The following is a 21,523-nucleotide window of genomic DNA, read 5'->3' on the forward strand; positions in this document are numbered from 1 at the left end:
AAACAGACAAAACGATGTCCAAGTCCCTGTCTCTTGCAGACCTTCCTTCCCATCAGCAGGCAAGTCCGGCATCGCAGGACGCGCTCCCCTATGCTCCGTGTTCTCCTGGGACTCCCGCTGAAAACGCTCATGGCAGGCGAGCAGCCGTGTGTGTCCAAGCCTGTGTTGCCTTCCCACTGCGGTGCCTTCTGTGCTTCCCGGAGGCCCTGGAGTTACATCTGTGGACTCTGGGGCTGCCTTGTCTCAACGGCTGGCCCTGAAGTCTGACAGGTCAAGGGAGGCCAGAAGCTGTTGCGGGTCCTGATGCAGCCTGTGTGGTCCAGTTCGCTCCAAAGAGGATGTGGGAAGTAGTCTAGTGTCGTGCGTGGCTCACGCTGTCCCTCCAACATTCCCACAGCGGGGGCTGCGTAGCTCGTGGGTAGGCCTCTCACAGATGGACCCCTGCCCTTGTAGGAAGAGGCAGTGGAGCTCTCCTTCTCTGCTCCTGCCCCACCCCTTCCCCCCACCCTTCCTTCTGGCTCTCTCCCTCCCTCCCCCTCCCACCCTCTCCTTACCTCTCTTTCTTTCTCTCTGTCTCTCTCTCTCTCTCTCGCCCCTCCCTCTCTCCCTACCCACCCCTTCCCCACTATGGGAGGACACAGCAAGCAGATGACCATCTGCAAACCAGGAAGTGGGCCCTCCCCAGGCACCCACTCTGACTGCTCCCTGAGCTTGGACTTCCAGCCCCCAGAACTTGGACTGACTGAGACCCTAATGAACTGATGAAACTTCGCTGCCTTATTGAGAATAGCCACAACGATAGGAGCTCTTGGAAGATAGTTTTCATAGGACTTAGTTTGAAATTAAATTTTTCGCACCAAAATCCCTACCCTGCGGCCAGCAATGAAATGGATCACCAAAAGCAGCACAGACTCGTCTCTCCGCCAGCCGCCTGCAGCCTCTGTCCCCACGTGAGCGAGCCCCGTCCATGGGACTACGTGCGGACTCCTCTCATCAGTCACCAGGCCCCGTGGAGGTGGCTCGATGGCCCCTCTGCACAGACGAAACCACCCCAGATGGCAGGAGCTGAGCACAGGCACAGACCTTGATGCCTTCTAGGTGCGAGTGGGTCCCTGCCCCCTGACCTGCTGGCCGCAGCCCACGCATTCTGACCTAGAACATCCCACAGATAGTTCCACGCAGGGACAAAGGACTTGCATCAGCGACATCAGGATTCGGGATTCGGGATTTGGGAAGAGTGAGGAGTCTGGCCTCAGATTGCCTGGTTCCGTCCCAGCTCCAACTTCCGATCGGCAGGAAGTACACCAGCTCCTACGCCCTTCCCCCCTTTCCGTGCCTCTGTTCTCAGCCAGGTAAACGGAGGTCATTTGTGTTTCCGATAGCGAGCGGGTCAAGGGCTTAGGGAAAACTCGCTGCCCACGGCTGTTAAGGCCCCCGCCAGCCCTCCGAGGATGGGCAGGGTAGCCCTGGGAGCCCCAGGTCCACTCTGGTGGCCCGGATTCACTGTCCCCTCAGGGAAAGTGCTGACAACCACTGGGGAACGTGAGGCCTCTGATGTCAACTCATGGCAAGACCCCGAGGGGCAGGAAAGGGCCCACGTCAGAGCGGAGATGAGCCTGCAGGGCGAGGGCAGCCCCGAGCGGGGGCGCTTCTCAGGACAGTCTTGTCTGAAGATGTTTTTGGTGGCACGGGGACCAGGGAACCTGCAGCCACCTAGGAGGGCAAACCCCCCACTTCGCCTGTGGATTCCATCAAGGCAGGAAGGAGGCGTCTACCGGAGGGCTCTCGTGGACTGCAGGAGGGTGGCTGGGGCTGCGCAGCCCGACCCGGAGAGCAGGTGCCTGTCACCGCTGGGCCCCCTGGGAGGCGACTCAAAAGGGAGGCAGCCAGGCTCCGGGGCCAGCACTGTGGGCAGACGACAGGTCCAGCTGCCAGGCAAGCTCAGGGCAGCTCCCTGGACAGCTCGCCCCTGAGTGGGAGACACACAGCCTCCCTGCCACTGTTCCGATGTTGCAGGCGGGGCCTGAGGCTGCATGCAGGCTGCTCGCGCAAGTCGGCGGGTTGCATAGTGGGATTGCACGTGGACCTATGGCCCTTGAGCCGCCTGAGGCCTTTGTGGGACGATGGAAGGTACCACGCTGTAGCATGTCTGCCGAGGAAAGTCTTGGGGACAGGGTCACGTGCTCCTACCCGACCTTCTGGAAACAGTGGTTCAGGCTGCAGCTGTTTGCCGCGGACCCCGGCAGGCCGGGCCAGGGAGAGGAGGCAGCAGGACAATGATACGTGAACCGTCGCCATGGCCGCTTTCTTGAGCACCAGGTACGTGCCGGGTCCTGAGGCTCCATGAGCCCCATGGATCCTCACAGCAACCCTGCAAGACCAGAAGGACGCCCCCATTTCACTGGTGAGGAAGCTGATGCTTTACGAGGCCTACGGTTCTCACTCGTGAATCAGGATGATTGATTCACACCACATGGGAAATGGAGTCCGTGCCCTGTCCCCGCCCACCTTGGCCACACTTACCTTGGTGTTGTTTGGACCCGCAGTGGCTGTGGAGAAGATGTGAGGCAGTAGCCTTGGCCCCAAGCAGACAAGCTCCCAGCGCTTGCGGGCACCTTGCTGCAGGCCGGGAGACTCGCTCCCTCTCCAGCCCCATCACTTCGTACAGAACATCAGGCAGCAAAACTGTGCTGAAAGCAGGGGCTCATCCGAACGAGGCTGCAAGTGATGCCACAGAAGCATGAGGTAACCCTCAGGTTAGCCCGAGAAAGGCTCCCTGGCATGTCCCCCAGCAGTGTCCGGGGTGCCTCCACCCCAGGGCTGCGCTGCACTCTCCCTGTTGGGAAGGCCGCGCCCACGCACACCCACCGAGGCACAGCGCACACCAGGCTCCTTCCGCACCCACGCGGCGTCCCCAGGCAGCACGAACGCACATCTACTGCATTCATCCACGCGCACCCAAAGCCCTGGGTCTCCGTGGCACTCTGCGTGTGCCCAGCATGCCCCCTGGGGACGCCGTGCAGGGGCTGCCTCCTGGGAGGGGCGGGAACCACGGCCACAGCCCCACGGTCACAGGGAGGCTGCTCCAGCCACGGGATAAGGTTACCTTTTGCCCTAACGCAGGAAAAGATCGACTGAAGAGCCTGAGGACTTGCTCCAAAACACGCCCATGGCTCACGCCCAAACAAGAAGCATGCCACGGGCCATCGTGAGGGCTGCATTGCTTCAGAGACCCTCAGTAAGAGTTGAGACGGGCCCACGTGACCTGTTACCCCCGCCCCCCGCACGGAGGAAGGGCGGCCTTTCTCGAGGTGAGGGGGAGAGGGCCCTGCAGGGGTGCCGAGTAACCATGGACGAGAGACTTCGCTCCGAGCCTCGTCGGTAACACAGGAATGACGGTCTCCTCTGCGCAGCGGGACGTGTGCACCTGAAGAAGGGACAAGGGCTCAAACGCGCAGCGGTCACATTTGCTGTCCTGCCTTCTGCGAGCTGGGCTCTGGCAGGGGCACAGGGTCACTAGCGGAACAGGCATGACCCTGTCAGTGAGGACAAGGAGCTGCTGCTGATCCCACCGGGGCTCCCCTCCCTGCACACGGTGTGCGGAGCCGCCCAGAACGCCCGTTTTCGGGATGCAGACAAGGGCTGCAGGGGAGCCGGTGAGGAAAGCACCCCCCAGGGTGAGAAGGGGCTGGGAGCATATCTCCCACAATGCTGCTGTGCCCCCAAGGGTCCCCTGGTAAAGAAGGGGAGGATTCACAGGAAGAACAAGCAGAAAGAACAAAGGGGCAGATGTGGAAAGTGCAAGAATGTTCTGGAAACTGCATCAGTCTGGCCGGACAGAATGTGAGGACAGCTGTTATCTCTGGACACTCGGCACGGGGGTGGCCTGAGTGACACTGGGAGGGACCAGGGGTGTTCCCAGGAGGACATGGCAGCAAAGGCCATGCTGCGAAGGGCAACCTGGAGTACAGAAAGGGGAGGACAGCATCCTGACTGTTGATCCCAGTGTGACCTGAAAAAGCCTGGGTCCCCTGTGGCTCAATCTTTGTTTAAAGTCACATTCAAGGAGCGCATGTGTGGCTCCGTCCGTGAAGTGTCAGCCTTCGGCCCAGGTCATGATCCCAGGGTCCTGGGATGGGTCCTGGGATGGGTCCTGGGATGGAGCCTGCTCAGCGGGGAGTCTGCTTCTGGCTCCCACCTGTGCTCTCCCGCTTTCTCTCTCAAAGAAAGAAATAAAAATTTTTTAAAATAAATAAACAAAGTCACATTCAAATTACAAAAGCTAGCTGCTGAGAAAGAAAGTTTTCAAGTGAATGAATTGTGGGTTTTTGTCTTTCTTTGCCTCCCACCTTCCTCCTGCTCCCGCCAACACACACACCCCCGGGCGGAAATAAAGGCCAAATTCCCAGCAGCACTCCTTAAAATTCTTAGTTGACATCTCTGCCACTCCCTAAAATTCCACACTCACAGCAACTGCTAAAAATCTTTATTTTTCTTTCTGCTCTTAAACCTCTTCACGGGTCACGTTGTGGCCACGACACACCCACGTCACGCTCTGCTCGACCCTCTGGAGGCTGCGAGGCCTGGGGTCCCCCAACCCCCGGCCGGCAGACCTCCCCATGCATGCTGTCCTGTGTTCAGGATAGGAGGGTCCTTTTTTTTTTTTTTAAGATTTTATTTATTTATTCGACAGAGATAGAGACAGCCAGCGAGAGAGGGAGCACAAGCAGGGGGAGTGGGAGAAGAAGAAGCAGGCTCATAGCAGAGGAGCCTGATGTGGGGCTTCGATCCCATAACGCCGGGATCACGCCCTGAGCCGAAGGCAGACGCTTAACCGCTGTGCCACCCAGGAGCCCCAAGGATCGGAGGGTCCTAATGCCAGCGCAGTGTGGGGACTCTCTTCAAGAAAAAGAACAAAAATATGGGCACAGAGGGAAGCACGAATGAGAAAAATATTTAGAACAGGAAAGAAATCACAACAGATTATAACTATTCAAAAGCTGGCAAATGCCATAAGCATAATAAGAAAAGAGAAAAACTCACCCTTTTTGCTAATTAAGTGCCTGATGATGACTAGCATTTTGAAGAGTTTCCTGCAGAGAGATCACCAAGCCCTTTTCCTCCCGCACAACTTGAATTAGCTCCTTCTCCACTGTGAGGGAGCTCGTCACATGACCGTGTCCTGCGTGGGCTGTGGGCGCACCCCCGTGGGGGTCTCTGCATGGCGCTGGCCCGGTTCTACCTGGGGTCCCTCAGCCGGGCCGGGCCCTGGGAGTCTGCAGCCGCAGCTCCAACCTTCAGCGCCCATCAGAATGGCCTGGAAGCGCTTGAGGTCCAAGCCTGGCCCAGCCCGGGAGGCAGTCTCCAGGCCTTTAGAGTCCACAGTTTAAACCACGAACCTTGGGGGCCAAGGACCCACTGAGGCAGACCTGCTTCCCAGGAGCCAAGAGGAAGGTGTGTTCACCAGGTTCAACGTCCGAGCGCGAGAGGCACACAGTGCTCGTCAATATTCATTCTCCCTCCGGATCCAGGTGGCCGGGCGGTTTCTCTCGCAGCGCCATGCGCCTCGGGGCACGGTCCACAAACCCGCGGCCGTGGCTCCTCGTGGCCGTGGCTCCAGTGCCTCTCCCCAAAGGGCTTAGGCTGGGGGGCAGCCCTTTGACCGGAAGGCAGGCGAAGGGGCTTGTTTTAAAACTGAGTTTGCACAGCGAATACGTGTTAATGTAGAACAGAAAATAAACATTAATTTAGGTGACAATGTTCCTAAATACACTTTTATTCACAGTTTTCCTACCACAGACGCCCATGGCTTCACAACGGGTCACCTTGACGGTGTTTGGACTTCACGGCAGTGCAAAATCAAAGCATTTCACCACAAATCGTACTTGGAGCTTTGAATTTGGATCTTGTCCCGGGCGAGAGGCACGCGGTCCGATCCTCACTCGGACGCTGGGCCGTGGCTCTGAAATGGCAGTTATGAGCCAGCCACGTGACCACGGAAGTCCACGGCCGACACAGGTTTACCAGGAGGTCGCCCCCTCGTCCGTCGAAGAAGATCGGCACACTCGTTTCTCAGGGCCGCCGTGACACTTTGCACAGACCGGGGTTTGAAAGGGTAGGAGGGTGTTTCTGGTCCTGGAGTCCGCGTGTCTGAGATCTGGGGCCTGGCGGGGACGAGCGCACTGGCCTTGCTGGGGCCCACAGCAGGGCTTCTGGAGGAAATGGGAGTGCACGGGTTTTGCTCTATTTCCTCTAAACTGACAGGTGAAGTCTCGCGCACACACACCCGTAGGCCTTCTCTCCAGGGAGCACGGGAAGGGCAGACAGGAAGGTCACCGTCACCTTGCCCTTCCTGCACCTCCCGCACCTGCAGGCCCAGCCTCGTGTCAGGCTCTGTGGAGAGGCCCGTGGACCACGAGTGGGAAAGCATCACATGATGACTGGGCTGCGGCTCCTCGATGGCTGAGGAGTGAAATCTCTGCGGAAAAGCTTCGAAGCAGGTAAATATGCTTTCTCAGACAGGTTCCAGGCCGGCTGCAGGGGTCAGGGTGATAGAGATGCACTGGCCTGACCTCTGTGGCTCGAGACAGGCCTTCACAGGTGTCTGGGATCTGCAGCATCAAAGAGTAGGAACACCGTGCAGAGAGGATTTGCCAGCAACACGCAGCCACACGGAACGTGGGCTGAGAACACCTTGCCACAGCTCCACTCTCTCACCCTGCACGGCCACGGCACGATCCGTCGCCCCTGCTCTGTCTCTGTCGCTCTCTGTCTCTCCTCCCTCCTTGGTTAGGCCCTCACTCCTGTAGGTAGCTAGCCTTACCACCTGCCACATCGTACATCCCCTTTCTGAGTCTGTCTTTGCATCTATTAAACGCTGGCAGTAAAAACCTATCTGATAGAACGTTAGTGAATATAAATGATAAAATGGAAGAAAAGCGGTTAGCGCCATGTTGGTGTGCAGTAAGTACTGAATAAAAGTGTCCCGTACATTAGAAGGGAATGAGTTAATGTTGTCAGATCCGGAGAAACTTCCCCGGGGTGGGAGTGCTATCTAAAAACAAATATTTTTTTTTCTTTTCAAATTCTAGTTTCACAGTGCCTTTCAAGTGAAAAACGAGCAGAAAGGCTAACCTTTCTGTGTCGCGGTATCTGGTTACAGACCAGGAGTGGGTAAAGGCCAAGAGAAACCCAGTCTTAGGAGAGGATGATTCTGGACATGCGCCCTGGCCATCAGCAGCTGGCATCCCCCGGACCTTTAACAAAGGGGATCAGATTCCCCCCTCCCCAGCCCAGGTCGCAGGCTCACAGAGCGAGCATTCATCCCACAGCCCTGTGGGGCGCGGAGCTCAGGACGTGTGGGCCTGGCGCTGGGCTGACATCAGCGTCCGCCTGGAAACCCAGGATGCACCTGCTTCGAGGGAGTGTGTGTGCAGACCTTTCATCCCAGACCCAGCCCTGCAAGTGTGGGAACAAGAAAGCTGGCATCAAATCACCCAAGTTTGCATTAGTGGGTGGGACCTGCCAGAGATGCGCCTTGGGAAGGTCAGGGCTGAGCGTCCAGGGACACGCTGACTCCCCGCCTCTCCCAGGGGATCAGCACGTTGGAAAGGAGGCTGGTCGGAATGAGCTCTGGACGTGCCACGAGTTACATCGTCTGCTTTCAGCCAAGGCGGTCTGATTCTGGAGCCGGAACGCTGGTTGAGAAAGAGTGAGGGGGTAACACACACGGTGTTCTGCCAAAAACCCAGGAAGGCAGTAGGATCAACACCTAAACCCCTTCAGCTTCCCAAGAGGCCGGACAGGGACCACCAGGCATGGGAGTGGTCCGGGGCGTTGTTCCGGAAAGGTCCAGCGACGAAGCGCCTCCCATCGGCCAGTGTACCGTTGCTGGTGTGGCATCAGTCAATGAGAGTCTTCTGAGAACAAAGGAGCCAATTTTATAGACCTCTGATTTTTAAACTGGGATTTCAGCAGGAAGCCCCAAACAAAACAGATTTTAATTCTCTTTAGTGTTGCGCACACAGGGGCCATGTTATGCTCTTCTGTGCTCTCTCAAACTATTTCCAAAGCTGCCAATGAAAAACATCTAAAGCTGAGTCACCCCACATCGGCCACAAGTTCGAGTTCATTTCAGTCCAGGAGTTCACTGGCTGTAGGGGCTGGATTGGTGTCCTGGTGCCGCCCAACAAAGGACCACAGCCTGGGTGGCTGAGAGCAACAGAAACCCATCCCCTCCCAGTTCTGAAGGCCAAAGGTCTGGGTGTGGGCAGGGCCGCACTCTCCAGGAGGAGCGGAGGGGAGGGTCCACTCCCCGCCCTCTGCCCTTCTGTCAGGGGCCTCCTCCTCCCAGCTGCCCCACCCCAGCGCCTGCCTGGGTCACCCCCTGGGCCCTCACATGGCATTTCCCCTTCTCGTAAGGACTCAGTCACACTGAACAAGGGTCCCACCTAATGGCCTCATCCTAACTTGCTAATGTCCACAAAGACCCCATGAATGAGGTCACTTCCCAGGTACAGGGCTCAGAACTTGAGACCGGCAGGGGCGCAGGTCTACCCCTAGCAATTACAAACTTCAAATTTGAGGTATGTTTAAAAATAGACATGCCCTGTGCCTCTTCCTCCAAGGACCGGCATCTACTTGAACCTGTCCGTTCTCTGTTTATTAGCTCACGCCCGCTTAATTGAAGTCGCTAGAGAGCACAGAGCAAGCATTTCACCGTTAGCCCTGGATCACCTTCTGCTTCCCACTGAAACCACCCCAGCCCAAGCCTGGTGTGCCGCTCCTTAGCTTCTCACCGAGGCCACTCGCTGGAGGACAAGCCCAGCGCCCCAAGCCCCACGTTCAGAGTCTTTCCCTGGCTCATTCTTTCCTGGTGGAAGCTCTTAGCTCTGTCAGTGTGAGCACGCGAGGCCCTGGGTTGAGCTGTCCCCCAGGAGCGCTGGGGAGGTGAGGGCTGCGTGGGGACGGACAGCTGGATGGGGGCTGTGGTTTGGAGGAACAAAGAGTTTGTAAGGACTCAGTGTCTGCTCTGTGGGATGGGAAGACTCCACCACCGACCACCCCTGTGTGTCAGATCCCACCACAGAAGGGCTGGCACCCGCCACCCTACGGGCTGAGCACCAACGGGAGACAGGAAGCCTGGCTGCAGGTTGGCCCCAGTGCCAGGCAGGAGGAGAAGCCAATAATAAATATTCATGTTTTCTACGACTGACACAATCTTCATTTGCATGTCACTCATTAGAAATGCTGGTTAAAAAAAAAACTCACAATGTAAAAAAAATAAGAAAGAAAGAAAGAAAAAAAGGAAAGGAAAGATTGCTGTAGTTGAAAATAAAGTTGTCTCAGTAGAAGATGAAATAGTCACATTAATTTCCAGGATTTTCCTGTGATCCTGTTGGGGTCTCAGATGCTTGAGGCAGCACAATGTGCACATTGCCATTTCAAAGTCAAAGTCAAAAATGACACTCTGCGATTTTTTTTTCTGGAAAGCAAAAGATACAAGAGAAATTAGTTCACAAAGACATCGAATGCTAAAAAAATCTGCAAGCTGTCAATAGATGAAGACTAGAGAATGAAAGACTCATTTTCTGAGGTCGATAGGAAAACAAGTAGCGGAACCCACAGACTGAACCCAGCAGGAGTGACTGTGTCTCCTCTAGCGAGAGGAGTGAACAGCCAGGGACAATAGTAGAGAGCGGGTAAGGAAGCTCATGGAATAACTACAAAAAAAAAAAAAAAAACAACAACGAAAACAAAACACCCCCTCCCTGAGATTGCCGAAGATATTCTTCTATTCAAAATAGTGATAAAGACAGTAATTGCCAATCGGATAAAGCTGAGAAAATACCATTTTTTGGAGATGGGCACATAGGTCGGGCAGCATACACGCAGACGACCTTCCCTGTGAGGCTGCCCTCTGCAGAGGTCCCGCCTGAAGCGTGCCCACCCTGAGGCTCGTGCCCATCCAACCCCCTCCTTGAGGATCTCTGTGGGAGTGCAGGGATCTGTGTGTGCGAAAGTACCTAACTTGTGAACGGGAGGACCTGTATGTGTGGACATTGCCCAGAAGCCTGGGGGACAAGATGGCAGAGACGAGGACAAAGTGGGAAGAGACATCATTACAGATCCACAGGCCGATGACGACGAACGTCCACTTAGAGCAAGTAAGTAGCACCATCCGCACGGGCTGCACGGCAGTGAAGTCCAGCCGGACCTAAGAGAGCAGGTTCTAGTGTCTAGGGATTTTCGTTGTGTAGGAAAGAACTTTAAAGAAAACAAAACTCTAAGATGATTTTTTAAATAAAGTGTATGTGTTTAGAATTCAAGATTGGTTTTTAAATGAAGTAAGGTTTAAATGTTATTTGTAGATTTAAAACTTTGTTTGCATTTAGCATAGACTGTGATTTTATCTACTTTTGACACTGGGTTTTGACAGTATATAATATATTCTCTGTTCAAAGACACACCTTGGCAGATTTGGTGAGTGAGGCATTGCTGCTTTAGATCAGCCGTCTGAGAGGCGGAAATGTGATTTTTGTACATTTGTGTTTGGTTTTTGAAGAATCATTTTCTTGAAGGAGCTCAAACCCTGTTACAAGTGTTGGCTTCATAAGCAAAGACAGTAGGACTGGATTCTTTGAGCTGATCTTAGATTTCACTGCTGATTCCCCAGGCTCTGCTGACAGGTGGGAGCTGGCTCAGGACCCAGTCACCGTGCCAGCATGGCCCCTGGCTCAGACCACACCTGGGACATGATGGGGCCCACAGCTCAGCCCTCCCCTCAGCTCCCCGCGGCAGGAGCGTGTCACTCACGGGTGCTTTCAAACGCAGTCGCCTGTGCATTGCTCGGGGTTTCATTCTCCAGATCCTAGGACACTCTGCGTTGCAGGGGGAGGGGGCACAAAGAGCCCCAAGCAGCATTCACAATGTGTGTTTCTCTCCGGAATTTGATTTCAGACAAATAGTCTGGAAGCGTTTATGTCTCATTCATCAACTTCGTCAATGTGTCTTGGAATGGAGACTGTATTACATGCTGTCAAAAAGCCAGTGTGGGAAGCTGATAAAAATCATACCTGTGCTAAATGCAAAGAAAGTTTTAAATCTACAAATGGGCTCAGCCATGGTCCTGGGACTCCCTCCCTCCCCAGAGCTAGTGCCTTCCGGAAACACCGCTGCCCTCCTGCAAAGGTGCCCAGGAGAGGCCCCGCTGCCCAGGGGTCTGTGAGTGTCCACATCCCTGGGTGAGTCCAGAGTTGGGGTCTCTGCCACGTTTCCAGTCCCTCTGCCTCGCACAGCTTGAACTTCCTGAGTGTTTTCACGTGAAATCAAACTTTCCCATCACAAGTAGAACAGCGGTCCCATGTTACATGTGATGCCGAACTGAAGTCACCAGAGTCAGAAACAGTCAAGGCCTCCCCCTGCCAACATGAGGCCCTGCTCCTGCAGGGGCCTGGCAGCCTCAGGCTTGGATGGCAAGCTGGGCCCCTGTGGAAACCACCATAGCTGGGACAGGAGGCCAGTGGTATGTGGCCCCAGGGCTCCAACACTACGACCTGTGAATTGGGATGGGGTCTCAGTACAGGGGTTCTCATGCCCAGCGGCTGAGAGGTTGTCCAACTGCCTGCCCCGGAAGTGGTGGCTGAATCTAAAAGAGATCATCACCATCGGCATCTCCTTAGACCCTCTCCTTCACAGTTACTCAAAGTTCTTTCACATTTTCCTTAAGAATCAAGATCTCTTAAACCATTAGTTCATAATTTAAAGGACCAGTCAGCCAACTCAGCACTTCCATCCAGACGCGTATGACCACAGATGTCAGGCACCCACCTGGTGATGGAATTTAGCTGCATGGAACTCCTGAGACCCAATCCCCTGATGAGTTTCTATTGGGTCATGGAACTGGGAGCCTGGGAAGAGTGCACCATTAGACTGCTCCTGCCTCCAATACCATGAAGGGAGTGTTCCATTGAAATTCCAACGATTATCTTCTCTTCCTCTAGTATTTAATCATCTGACACGTTCAAAGAGCGTCATTACAGGTAATCACTTTCTATTAGTTATTGATCCCCAACGTCCCTGTAGTTCAGCATTACCAGCCCACTTGCTCAGCTCAGCAAGCCAATGCAAGAAAAGACTCACTGACTTTCAAGAACAAACTAACACGAATTGAAGTAAAAGAAAATTATTCTCTTTCCATGTTCCCAAAGCTGAACAGAACCCAGGAGTCTAAAACTAATAGTCCTTGTGCTAGTGCAGGGGTGCCATGCGCTGCCAGCAAACCACACTGTACCCTTCCCAATGATGTCTCCCAGAAGACCTCTATGGCATGTGCACATGCACATGGGCGTGAGCGCACACACACACACACACGCAAACACCACCACTACATCACCTCCCTACTCAGAGAACACACACACATATACACTACCACCAATACCAGCATGACCGCCACCATCATCATCACCACCATCACCATCACAACCATCATCACCGTCATCATCATCACCACCATCATCACCATTACCACCATCATCACCATCACCACCATAACTACCATCATCATCATCACCAATATCACCATCATCACCACTGTCATCACCATCACCACCATCACCATCACCACCATCACTACCATCATCATCACCAATATCACCATCATCACTACTGTCATCACCATTATCACCACTATCACCACCATCACCACCACCACCATCATCACCATCACCACCATCACTACCATCATCATCACCAATATCACCATCATCACCACTGTCATCACCATTATCACCACTATCACCACCATCACCACCACCACCATCATCACCATCACCACCACCGTCATCAACATCACCACTACCTTGGGTTGTTTTTTTCATTTCTTCATTCAGAACTGATTAAATATTTCCTTACATACACTGGCCTCCTCCATTCATTCATTCAGCATTAATTAAGGGCTTCCTATATGTATTTATCACTTTGCTAGGCCTTGGAGAGACAGAAATAAATAACCCATAATCCCTGCTCTCATAGACTATAAGGGACACAGAAAAATAAACTTTGACTTACTGTATAAATGCCATCTCTTATACAAGTCAGACTCTAAAAAGCAGGGTAAGTAACGGAGGTCTAAAAGAGAGCTTCGGTGTTTAGATAAGGAGTGGTACTGCCTGATTGAGGGAACCAAACCCAGCAAGCTGAGAAACATCCCTCATCACCACCTACCCTCCAACATGGATTTCAATGCCTCCACAGAACACTTGTGGGGGCTGAGATCTTACCACAGGGAAGGTGCTCACACTGAGATCAGCGCTGGCCTATGGGTGTTCCTCAGGAGGACGGGTTTGGGAAGGTGTTGCTCTTCGCCATGTCTGGTCACCAGGTCCCAGGAGGCTTACAGAATCTCCAAGAATAAACAGTGTAGCTTATGACACATTCCCCCAGGAGCTAATGAGATACTCTTAGTCTAACCACATGGGCATGAAGTACCAACCTCCCAACCACACTCTGCCTCCCCATGCTAGCTGTCATGGCTGCAGGAACAGGAGCTCTATGAGTTCATTCATCAGACTGTTGCAGAGACAGGTTGGAAACTGATCCGCAGATCAGTCTCTGGTGTCCTGAACTTATGTGTGGAGTATGTGCTCATTAAGTGAACTTTGTCAAAAGAGTGTCTCCTTTTGGTAGTTAGTCAATAATGCTTCACCTTTTATAGAAACCAAGGCACACCCGAAGCTCAGCTGTCCTCCTTCATTTGCATGGGGTCACTGCAAACCAGAAAGCATTACAAAACTCTCACAAAGAACAGTTTCAAAGTGCTGTGATGCTCCCGATTGACGGTCGTGACACAGCACGCCAGGGAGTTAGGGTTCATCTCTCTAGGTGATTAGGCCAAACTCCTGAAATGCTTCCCACACTAAGCCCCCCATGCTACATCGCAAAACTGACATGTTTAGATCTCCAAGATACGTGGTTGAGTGACAAAAACCAGTTGTGGAACAGTGTGAATTGTCTGAACCTACCTATGTAGACCTGAGTGTGTGTGTGTGTTTGTGTGTGTGTGTACGTGTGTGTAGTGTGTGTGTAGTGTGTGTGCGCGCACGTGTGTGTACGTGTGTGTGTACGTGTGTGTGCGTGTGTGTGCAGAGGAAGACACTGAAAGGAGCTCCTATAAAACATTGATGACACCTGTCTTGGTGGATGAAACTGGGTGTAGGGAGGGAGAACTCTTGCTCCATGGCTGTTAAGAGTATAGGAATTTTTTAAAGATTTGTTTATTTATTTATTTTAGAGACAGAGTGTGGGTGGGGGAGGGGCAGAGGGAGAGAATCTCAAGCAGACTCCCCGCCAAGCGCGGAGGCCAACATGGGGCTCCATCTTACGACCCTGAGATAATGACCTGAGCTGAAATCAAGAGTCAGACACTTAGGCGATGGAGCCTCCCAGGTGCCCCTAGAGTCTAGGATTTGGAGTCAGAACAACTAGTGTTCAAATCCTGGTTCTGACAATGTGGGATTCGCTCTGACACGCATGCTTTGAACCTTGATCTTCTCAATGGTAAAATGTAAATAACAACAGCACCTTCCATGTAAATTTATGTTAGGATTAAATGAGAAGCCCGTTACCATGTCATAAATACTCCATGATGATTGGGAGGACTTCAATTTTTTCTATTTTGAAGTAGATACATGCCTGTATCTAGAAAAGGTATTTGTGGTTGTTGTTTTTAATCCACATCACTTAAGGCTGGGGCTTCTTGTCCTTGTCTCTTAAAGACAGTGTGACCTAATGCAGTATTTGGGACCCTGCAGATCAAGCAGAATGACACGGTTCCCAAAGATTTGGTTCGTGACGTCAACATCAGAATGGAGGAAGAGTTGGTGTCTTCCACACTGGGATTGCACAGTATCTCTCCCACCCTCTCTATTCATAGAGACGCTGCTCGGAGCTGCCACGTTTGAGAGCTGGGTGGCAGGTGGGCTGCAGAAGACGGCCCCAGCTTTGCAGAAAACACCGCAGGAGCTGTGCTGCACGAGGACTGTCGGCTCCATGGGATGTGGAACACCCCATAAGGAATAAAGAGGCTCAAATGCTGAGTGGTGGCTGGTTTGTAAGGTCTGGTCACAAGGGGGTTCTTCAGCCTTCGACCTCTCCTATCAGCAAACTCATCTCTCTAGTCTGGGGGTGGAGGATGCTCTCCTACTCCTCACGAAACGTCGATGACCACAGCACCTGTCAAATCACCCAGGGAACATTTTCACCGAGGGTCTTCCATATTATAAAGCTGGTCTCTCACTTCAGCTCACCAGTTTACAATAAATACTGAAAATCTCAGCACCTGTGCTGAGTTACAAGTTTTACTGCCTAGTGTGAGGTTCCCCCTAAAATAACAGGAAGCTCCCGTGTCCAGGGACGTCTGCAGCGCAGCCCAGACTCAGGAACTCTGAGCCGGAGACTTCCCTGGGCACAGGATGGCCCCCTCCCCACTTGTCTTAGGAAACCGGGGGAGAGTTTGATGGGATTCGCCTCCCCTTATCACACATTGCCTTAACTAGTGAGCTGCCAGTACAAGGCTCTTACTAGGAATCAAAACATAACATGCTTCAACCTTAGCCTGCTTGGATAACCCAGTGACCAACTTAGGTCACTCTTAGGCAACTTTAGCCAGAAAATAAGAATTAGACTTTCCTTGTGGAGTGGACAGCTCACTCCAAGGGCCCACCTCCAGCTGCTGTTTTGTATTTTATATATGCACACATATGCATATTTGAATCACAGGTGTGTGTTGAATACATAGCATGTGTTTATATTAAAATAGCATTTGTATATATTATTTTAAAATATATACTAGATAATGTATATAATTTATATTATATACATTTACTTTGTACATGTTAGATACACACATTTTAAAATACGTGTTGGACTACTGAAGGCCTTGGAGCTATTTGCTATCTAGACCTCAGGGGCCGGGAGGTGTGGACGCCGGGTCTCTGCTGGGCTGTGGACTAGGTCACTCTGGCACTCTCATAACTCTCTTAATGGCTCTTGACTTCAGTTACAAAGAAAGAGGCACCTCCCAGAGAGGGGATGGGGGTCTGTGCACCGTAACAGAAATGGAACTGGGGAGGGGGTTTCTCTCTTCTGGGCTGTGAGCAGTTGGGGGACACTCAGGACAGAGGGTCAAACGTGAGAAAGGCTTCAGTCTCTAGAGGGAAGAGAGGAAAGGGGGCTGGGGGTTGGACATGTCCAGGGGGTGGGGTGGGATCCATGGGCCTGCTGGGCTGGGGGCCAAGGCCCCTCAGCGGCCCTGCTGCACGGGCCACCCTGCCTCCCCCGGGCCAGGGCGTCCCACTCCGGTGCCGGCTGCGTCCCGCCCACGCTGTCCCCAGGACTCAGGTCACTGCTGGCAGTGCCCTGGCCGCTGCCCCAGGGAGCAGGGCCTGCAGTTCAGGCTCACCTCAGCGACCCCTCTTTTCCTCCCTCCTTCTCAGACCCTGAAACGCGTCCTCAGCGTCACCTGCGCTGGGACTGGGCACCAACACGGCTCACAAACCTCACACTTCAAGTTATTTATAGCTTTTCATCACAGCCCGAAATAACACAGAAAATTATCACACATCACAGTTATTTGAAGCCATGAAAACGTTCTCTCAGCACTTTTTATTTGCAGCAAGGCCTTCAGACTCGAAAGCCCATGTCCTGTGTGGGTGTGTCCCTTGGGGGGGGGCTGGCTTCCTCAGGGGGTCTGTTCTCTCTCCCCCTTGTCCCCGGGGGCCCCGGCTCCCCCAGGCCCCTCTCCCGAGGCAGCCTCACGGGTGCCCTAACAAAGAAAATCCCAGCTGCTCAGATCAGAATGACCTCTGGTCATGTAGTAGGATTCCATTTCTCCCCAAGTAAACTGTGGGATTGTTTTTCTGATTATAAAGATACTCCATGCTAAAGTGACTAAAGCATGAGCATTGTTCGTGTGCTGACAATTTTTTAATTTGAATTATTTTTCTTTAAGGAATACATGGTTCAAAATTTAGAGCTACAAGGGGGTCCCAGTGCAAAGTCTCCCTCCCACCTCCGTTCCCAGCCACCCACTTTCCTTCCCTGGACGCAGTGGAACCGGCTTCTCCTGCACCTTTCAAGAGATATTTTGGCATAAACAGATACACTCACATAACGTAAGGAACTGGGAGCTGCCCACAGCCTCGCTGTCAGGGGATGACGACATCAGTGCGGTTTGATCGCCGCTGGGCTTCCCAGCTCCTAGCCCTGCAAGCATGGGGACAGGCCCCTCGGCACTGACTCCTCTCTGCCTTTCTGTCGAGTCTGGAGCCTCGGGCCCATCAGCAGCCCAGACCCGGTCCGGCCCAACTCACCCAAGTCTCTGCTGACTTCACTCAAGAGCAAGAGGGCATGACGTTTCATTTTTCCACTCGTTCTGAGATGCCCTGTTGAACATTATTAACAGTCTGTTCAACCTTCAGAACTCCCCCCAAGTTTACTAGAAATCACCATGTTTTCTTTTCTGTCCTTTTTTTCTGCCCCAGTTCAAGCTTCCTGGAGTTGTTCCAACGTGTGCCAGTCCAACGACCCTGTAATGGTAGCATCACTTAGCTCCAAGCAGCTAAAACCAAAAGGGAATTTAAACTCCACTCAAAAGAATGCTAACGGACACATACCCCATGGGAAAAAGATACATGTGTGCCAGTGTACATGAACCAGTCACGTCCACAGCAGAGAACAGATGAGTCTCAGAAGTGTACCACTGAGCCAAACACACACGCCCCCGGAGTGCACACGGCGCTCTCCTTCTACAGATGGGACCAGACGGGCGGGACGCACAGCATATGCAGGGCGCTCTAAAGAAAAGCAAGAAATAACTCTCCCGAGGACGAGGTCAGCGTCTCCCTGTGGGAGTGGCTGTGGTGCCGGTCCCCCCCCCAATCACTGGGCCCGGTCACCTGCGGTTTGTTGAGCTGGGTGATAACAACACAGCTATTCACCTGCAAGTTAAAGTTTCCTAGAACATGTTTTAAAAGAAAAATATCACATCTGGCATCAGAGAGAGAATCCATATAATCCAAGAGAAAAGTTGGCAAAGGGTCAAGACGGACGATAACAAGAATTTGTTAAAATTGTGATCAAGTTTTCCAGCATTTCACTTTCTGGGTATTTGAATCACCATTCACCTTTTTGTTATCATAGAAAACTTTAATATTGAACCACACTCTCTTCAGGGCTGCTCAATCAATAATTATCAATGCTGCATCATTGCCTCAGAATCTCATACGTGTAACTGCCCCCTAAGCCAACTAAGGATGTTCCAGAATCTCACCAAGTGAATTGTAAAAATTATCCATATGGGTATTTAAATCAACCGCTTTTCAAGTCAACCATTTCTTTGGGTCATAAAATGTCCACAACCTTGTTGAGGTGCTGGGAGAAGATGCGAAGGCGCCCACACCGCGGGGCCACCAGCTCGTGTCGCACGGTCACACGACATGCCCATCCCCCGAGCCCCTGCAGCGACTCCCAGGCATTTCTGGTCCACGCTCAGAAGTTTACATGTCCTTGGAGTGCCAAGGTGGCTCAGTCGTTAAGCGTCTGCCTTCAGCTCAGGGCGTGATCCCGGCGTTCTGGGATCGAGCCCCGCATCAAGCTACTCTGCTGGGAGCCTGCTTCTTCCTCTCCCACTCCCCCTGCTTGTGTTCCCTCTCTCGCCGGCTGTCTCTCTCTGTCAAATAAATAAATAAAATCTTTAAAAAAAAAAAGTTTACGTGTCCTCCTAAAACCAACGCTGATCATTCAATAAACAAGAGCTACAGAAAAATTCGGAAGAGTTTGTTATGGGAAGCCATGGCTCCACGACCACGTCCGCAATTTGTGATCACGTCACAGTGAAGACGGAGGAAACAGTCACTTTCCTTGGGGTGTGTGGGGAATGGAGGGCAGCCCCCACAGCAGGCTGTGGTTTTGCCAAGATTGGAACAGGCTAATCAACCATTGCCCTTCGTTGGCCTGAGCTGGGACTAGCGGTGGACGCGGAATTGCCAGCGACCACTCTGGTCGCTCTGCACACACGATTTGCTGAGGGGTCGCTGTCTTATCGGAGCTACACAGAGTTTTCATTTGGCTACGGAATTCGTGCGGGAGAAGCGCCACTACCATGAAGGTCGCTTGTCTTCAGGGCAAGGACACAGACGCCACAGCCACCAGCACTCTGAGCAGGGTCCCATTCCCACTGAGTCCCTGTCTTCTGCTTCCTCTCCAGTGACTGGAGAGTTCAGCTTGGTCTTGGGGACAGACGGAGGAAGGGTTGGGGCACAGGGACTCGGCTGCTTTGGAAACATGTTGGCAAATTTGAATAACTTATTTGGACAAGGAGCTGTGCCTTGGGTGCTCATCTCATGGTGCACAGCAGGGGCACATGGGCCCAACCAAGCACACAGCTCATATAAAGCTTGTGAGGACCTCACGCCCACTCCCATTCCATTGGCCAGAACAAGTCACATGACCAACCCAAAGTCTGCAGGGGGGCTTCTGCGCTGCCCCAAGGAGGGGTGGGTGTGTGCGCAACACCACTCCATCTACACAGGAGCGCTGCCACAGACGCTCTTTACCCGTCATTGAATGCCGAACATTTCCACACAATGCCAAATGACCACACGGCAAAATTACAAACTTTGCGGGAGGCATCATCCTATGGAATCAATGAAAATAAGCTATGAGAGCTATTCCTCTCTCATACAAACACACACGTCCATGACGGTCATCTTCAGTTGGCAATCGAAAAGAAAAACAGAGGGGCGCCTGGGTGGCTCAGTCGGTTGAGCGTCTGCGTTCAGCTCAGGTCATGATCCCAGGGCCCTGGGATGGGTCCTGGGAAGGGTCCTGGGAAGGAGTCCCGCATCAGGCTCCCTGCTCGGTGGGGAGTCTGCTCCTCCCTCTGCTTGCCACTCCCTACCCTCAACTCAGGTTCTCTCTCACTCTGCTCTCTCTCTTAAATAAAGAAATAATCTTTTTTAAAAAGAAAAAGAAAAGCACATAGATCATGAAACAAATACAAATGCAAAATGGAATTTTTGGGTATCAGAGAGGCCTTTGGGAAAGCAATCTACACTCTTGCAGAACTTACCTGCTCTGTGATCGTGCTTCCAGACGTGGGAGGAGCGGTGGTGCTGCACTGCACCCCACTGAGAGGACTTACACCAGAAAACTCCACACGGCATGGGATTCTTTCCTTTTTTTTGATAAGGATTAGTCACTAATGCAGTGAACACCTAAAGTTTGCTAAATATGTGAGAAAATAAATGTGCTAGTCTATCTCCTGGTTTTATTTTTCAAGGTTGTCTCAAACCAAAACTGTTTCTATTATTCGTTTTGAATTTTTGGTGCCCACTTTAAGCAAATTCACTTTAAATGGGTAATGGGTTTAGGCTCTGAGACGAGGAGATTTAGGCTTGAACGTCAGTGTGTCTATGACAGCTGTGCAACTTTTGTGACTTTCGGCGTGTTATTTAGCCTCCCTGTGTCTGAGTTCCCTCACCCACCCCTCACTGACACCAGAAGTGAGGTGATGTATTGGGAGCAAACATGATACCTAGCGAGTAGTAGTGATAGGTATCGCTATCAAGAGTTCCAGGCCACCCTATGTCTGCGTTTAAAATTGTACTTAGTGTCTTTATAATTGTATGTATTATTTTAGGTTTTCTAATTATAGTAAAGTTCATATAAGTAAATTAAGCAAATGTGCTGAACTAAAACAGCCTACATGTTTCAGATGATACTTCCACCTGTTCTGGAATCTATTATATGTTACATAAGAAAAGGAGGATAAAACTCAGAAGAATATAATATTTATGCAAAAAATTAACATGCACTGAAGGGATATAATTAACTAGACTCAAATAGTTCCTGTGCAGCAGGGCATAAACTCCTGTGCTCAGTGATACTTTAAGGTGTATCAGGTGCTGTGGAGACAAAAGGAGAGGCTGGAACTCACATCTACACAGACATTGTAAAGTGTCTCTCCCAGCTTTCTCTGCACTCCATTCACCTTCCTTGTCACCTCTGCATGTGCATAGTGGAGGAGCAGTTGTGGGTGAACAGATGCCATTGTAGGAAAAAAAAAAAGCTAGAGAGAAGAAAGGAGGGAAGAAGGAGGGTGAGAGGGAAGGAAGGGAGGAGGGAGGGAGGGAAGGAATGAAGGAAGGAAGAAGGGAAGAAAAGAAGGGAGGGAGAGAAGGAAGAAGGAGCACACTGCTTAAAATTTATATTGCAAAGACATTATGATATATTTGGTATTTTTCATTATTTGAAATCAAATAAATTAGTCAAAGCGTGAAGGCTAGTTATTACAGCAGGTGACTGTCAACACTTCTCAGGGTGAGAAAATGTGTTTATAAGTCATGCCAGCACGGACAGCCAGGAAGGCATTGAGAAGATGTTCTGTATCTGAACTGAGAAATCAGCAGGGGCAAGAAACTGCATAGAAAATCCCTCTGTCAGGAGAGAAGAACAGTTCCGGGGG

General features: G+C 52.0%; 1 long non-coding RNA gene across 1 annotated transcript in view; it reads right to left on the reverse strand.

The window, feature by feature from the left end:
• Positions 1 to 706: 706 nt before the first annotated feature.
• LOC117804043 overlaps positions 707 to 21,523 on the reverse strand; it is a 26,650-nt gene continuing 5,833 nt past the window's right edge. The window contains exons 3-5 of the long non-coding RNA XR_004628227.1: positions 5,044 to 9,484; positions 2,524 to 2,718; positions 707 to 2,371 (exon numbers count right to left, since the gene is read on the reverse strand). This is a non-coding gene — a long non-coding RNA (uncharacterized LOC117804043). The remainder of the gene's footprint in view (positions 2,372 to 2,523; positions 2,719 to 5,043; positions 9,485 to 21,523) is intronic.

Source organism: Ailuropoda melanoleuca, chromosome 10 (genome assembly GCF_002007445.2).
Source record: "Ailuropoda melanoleuca isolate Jingjing chromosome 10, ASM200744v2, whole genome shotgun sequence".
NCBI classification, from domain to species: Eukaryota; Metazoa; Chordata; class Mammalia; order Carnivora; family Ursidae; genus Ailuropoda; species Ailuropoda melanoleuca.